This window comes from Ixodes scapularis, unplaced genomic scaffold (assembly GCF_016920785.2).
Source record: "Ixodes scapularis isolate PalLabHiFi unplaced genomic scaffold, ASM1692078v2 PGA_scaffold2__306_contigs__length_199485367, whole genome shotgun sequence".
NCBI classification, from domain to species: domain Eukaryota; kingdom Metazoa; phylum Arthropoda; class Arachnida; order Ixodida; family Ixodidae; genus Ixodes; species Ixodes scapularis.
Genome location: NW_024609857.1, coordinates 70,054,928 through 70,059,600, shown reverse-complemented (window position 1 = coordinate 70,059,600; position 4,673 = coordinate 70,054,928). Strand labels below are relative to the sequence as shown.

Genomic DNA, 4,673 nt, shown 5'->3' with positions numbered 1-4,673 from the left:
CCAGGCTCGCACACCGGGCCACACGACAGCAGGGGTGTAGAAGCACATTGGTGAGGGTGAAATCTTACCGCCGAAGTTAGTGCCGCAAATTAGCGCTTCCCACCATAGCAACAGCCATAATGACAGCATTGCGACAAAAAAAAGAGCAACTTCTTTCGCCAACACTGTCGCACTGTGTACATACACTGTGCGTCAATTGGCGCGTACAGGGTATTGACGGATTTTTTTGCATTTCGCTTGAAAAGAGTATTTGCGGGCCGCCAATTTTGCCGCTTAGCTTTGTACCCCACACGGGCACTTTCAACTACCCCACACGGGCAACTACCCCACACGGGCACCTCACACGGGCACTTCTGATAATCCTAGAACTAAAAAAAAGAAAAACGAAAAAATAATACATTTGTTTGCTTGTTTTGCGCTAGCAGTGTTGCCCAGTTCACATTCTGGTTCAGAAATTCCAAAATCTCATCGGCATTTCCTTTGCTTTTCCAAAAGTTAATATGGCCTTTTGGCGGCGTGAAGTCGATGTGACGTCGTTTCAAGGGCAAATAATTATGAAAGTTTTTATGGGAAGCTGCGTTAGCATCCCAGATTGCAACGCATCGCGGCAATATTTAAGCTCCCTAAAAACAAACCAGAACCAGCTGGAGCGACATCTTCAACACTGGGATAGCAATATGATACTCGGTTTTTTATACGTATTTTATTTGCAAAGTGCTATAGCCGCGTTTCAAAATTGCGAAAAACATGCACACAAAAACAGCGAATGATTGTCTTGAAGGCTGGAGTCTCACGGTCCACAAATCGCCTAAGAAAAAACGTTATTTCATATATCTGTACCTGCAAGAAGATAGACAGAATAACGGAATGGGCTGAAGGGTGACAAACAAACAACAAGAAAACCCCAACAAGTATTGATAATATTATATAACGAAGACAAATATATTTCAATAACCATTTCTGAAATACAGCAAAAAAGAAGTAACATCAGAAGTGAATTGAAAATCTGTATATAATGAACCTTGCTGTTAATATAAATTACCAGTTCGTCTACCTAGGAGATAGGAAACTCTTGTCATGAAACCATGTACCTGTACATTTTACAACCATGATTAAGAATATGTTGCAAAATAACAAAACTAAAGTTAGGTACGATGCTGCTCTATCGGTCAGCATGAAATGCAGCTCGTTTATAAAGCATAGCCGTATGGCATATCAGCAATTGGTTTAGTCTGATTAACAACATACTCTTTTAACATATCAATACACAGTTTTACTGTGGCTATCGGGCATGCAGGTATAAAGACTTCAACTGAACAGAGCTACACAACATTCACTTACGCATCTAGAGTGTCCTCTTCGTCACAGGTTTGCTGATATTCTCTGTTTAAACACAAAGGACTGCCGACCAGGCGATAGGTCCACGCCTCGGTGGAGTCCTGCCAATGAAGGGGAGATCACAGTTTTGCAACGAAACGAATTGAATACTACAAAGAAAACAAAAGAAAACACAAAAAAAAAGGTTAACAAGTGCCGAGCTCCGAAAACAACAGGACTCGAACGCACTTCACCCGGCCGGTGCACGGGCGGCGAAGATAAATCACTCAACACACAACGAATTAGGCAAAACCCAAAGTCTACCGCTCGTTACAATGTATTAACCATCTCTTACGCGTGAACTTCCCCGAACATGGAAAAAAAAATAACTTCGGAGCTTAAATGTTATCAAATAATACAATCGGACACCCGTGAGAATAAAAACCAACTACAGAAATACCGCTTCCTTAATTACTATAAAGAGGAGAATGCGAGTGGAGGGGAAATCTCGTCTCGCAGTGTCCGGGAGTGACGGTGTTGCGAGGCGCTGTCCGAAGGGGGAAGGAATGGTCCCGGTGGTACCACGGTGGGTTGGGCGGCTTGAAGCGGCCACACAATCACACACACACACTTCGTCGTCGAAGTCTTCCCCAGTCCGGACCTGGCCCGCTACCGTTAAGCTCCACGGACTCGGCGCTTCGACTCCCCGCCTGTTGCTTCCGAGTTTCCCGCTCACAATGCTCGCGTTTGCCTCACAGAGTCCCCCTCGACGGGTCCCCGCATTCCAGCACGCAGGCGTGGAAAACAAAACAAAAAGAAACCCCAGGACGCTGGCCCGCTCGTCCCTTCATCCTCCCCCAAAGGCAGCATCGCTTCGTTTTCGAGGGAGCTGGGTCCCAGACCTCACACCCCGCGAATTTCTTGGAAGGACGCGTCTGGCCCGGGAGAATGGATAACGTAACACAGTCGGATTTTGTGACATGAATAACGTAACATAGCCGGATTTTGTGACACTCTTGCACCTCAAAGTGCCTTCCTATGTCTGAAGGACGCCATTATCGGATTAAACTAGGTGCAGTCTTTTAGACTTAAATGCACGATAATAAGATACGCCAATAAAATGACCCCTCTACATATTTGCTATTTTTATAGCCGCCAACGACAACTGTAGGGTTACTGAGGAACGTATGATTGTTTTACAGCATATTGTAACAGGTGTAGAAATATAAATATTATCCTCTTCGGAACCCTTCCTCGCAGAATGTTCAAGCATGCGTGTCCATCCGGCTTGTCCCTGAGAACCACGTCAGTTTTTTGTGAAGAACACGATAGCGTAAAAAAAAAAAACATGCTGATTAGCATTTAGTAAAAAAAAATTCCACAGAGTAACAGGCTGAAGCTGCACAAGTTGGCTCATGACTTGTGTTCAGCTGGGAATATCAAAAGCATAAAGTAACTTCTAGCAATTTAGGTCAAAGTGACAGGAGTGCACAAAAAACAAAATGAAGTTACCTGTCTCCCTGCACCGGTTGCCATAGGCACCACGATGAGATCTGTGTTTGGTTGGAATTCGCTCGCTCTGGGGTCTAACGAGAGAACAATGTTGCACATCACCAGTTATGCTCTTGATTGTAAAAAATAAGGTTGAGGTTCAAAGCGAACATTAAAAATATTATGATACTCATATTTTTTCTCGACAAATATTTCATTTCCACCTCAAGATGTGGTGAAGACTGTATGGAGCAGAGGCAGCCATGCCAGAACACAATCACCGTAAATATGCAATAAGAGAAAAAAAGTAATGAAATATTCGCTCCAACAAAATACGAAACATAAAATACATACTTTCAAATATTTAAAAAAAACACGATGTTGAAAAGTACGTTTAATACCATTTAGTTGCAAAAGATTACGCCCTTATAACAAAGTGAATGACAAGGTTCTAAAATACGGCGTGTTAAATCGAATAAGGTGGTGAAGATGAAGGCAACCTTACCATGATCGGTATCAACAAACGAAGCAGCAGTTTTATGGAGAGAACACATATATGCAAGCACTGTGTCGTTCCCATACCTCTTCAAATCGAATAACAGATAGAAGTGGGGAGTACAACGCTAAGTGGAGAAGTGCTGCGCTACTAAACCTTCCGCGCTTTCAATCCCTCTTCGGCTTTCTTTTTAATTGCAAGGAGGATGTTGTCCGGGTCCCTGATGGCATGCTCCGGCTTCGGTGGGGATCAACCCATTCGGGAAGCAGAAAACAATGATAGAACTGAGAGAGTTGAGAAAGCATCTTGCTTTCCCAGAACTTATAATCTCGACTGATCTTCTCAGTGTCGCCTCCTGTATACGACAAAGAGGCAGAACTCGCGCCGTGGAATCTGGAGCGGCCGCTGAACCTGTACCAGTGGTGGTGAGTTCCGCTGAGACTTACACGCCCATCATTTTCACTTAGGAATTTTACCTTGTTCCTTCAGACTCCATCTTTCATGGTGAGGCCCCTATCTGTAAAACATGACTTAACCTCAACCACAGTATTATCATGCAATAGCCCGTCAGGACTTGCTCCACGGTACGGTGTTCGCGATCCACAAAGAGCCCGCATGCTTCTATCAAAACACCCATATCACTTTCGACCCTTTCCAGAGGCAGAGGCTCCTGATCCCTGTCCCACTGTCTTGCCGAGGAACTGAATTCTTTGTAGAGAAGACGTTCAAGCGTCCCTGCACAACTTGTCCTTAACCTCATCTTTCAAACCGACCCGAAGGATAAAGCAGTTTGTCGCTTTTTTTTTCTTCCTTTCACCTTTTGCATGCTGTCTGTCCACGAGTCGCCTGTCCACGAGTTGCCTGTTCCCATACCGACCTACCCTCATCTGACATATGAATTGACAAAAGAAGTGCCTGGCAACTCCACTGGAATATTTATGGTTCCATGTCTGGCTGTTGTGCCTGCGGACCGTAGTCTGCGTCAGGCACAGTACATCCGGAGGTTGATGCCATGTGCAGAGAGCGTCTTGCACAGGTCTGCCGCACTAACCGCTGCCCTTTTCTCGCAACAAATGTCGTGATGACAGTGCCATTTGATACACCTTTGTGCATTTTCCTGGAGTGCATCCGAATACAGAGTTGTGAACAGCGTGCACCCTAAGAAACGCCTGCGTGTCTACTTACCAGCAAAACACTCAAAGAGCAAATTATTAGGATGTAGAAAATCAGCTCAGCGGATGATGAGGCAGAAGATCTTTCGTACCGCCTTCCCTTCGAAAGTTCTCTGCCTTTTCACTGTGATCCATCCGCAGTACCCAAAGCAGAGATGGCAGTAACGACATTACTGTAATGGAATTACTGTAATTAA

The 4,673-nt window shown here is 44.6% G+C and overlaps 1 pseudogene; it reads right to left on the bottom strand.

The window, feature by feature from the left end:
* Window positions 1-3,454: 3,454 nt before the first annotated feature.
* Window positions 3,455-4,198, bottom strand: LOC115308346 (annotated as a pseudogene).
* Between the last annotated feature and the right edge of the window lie 475 nt (window positions 4,199-4,673).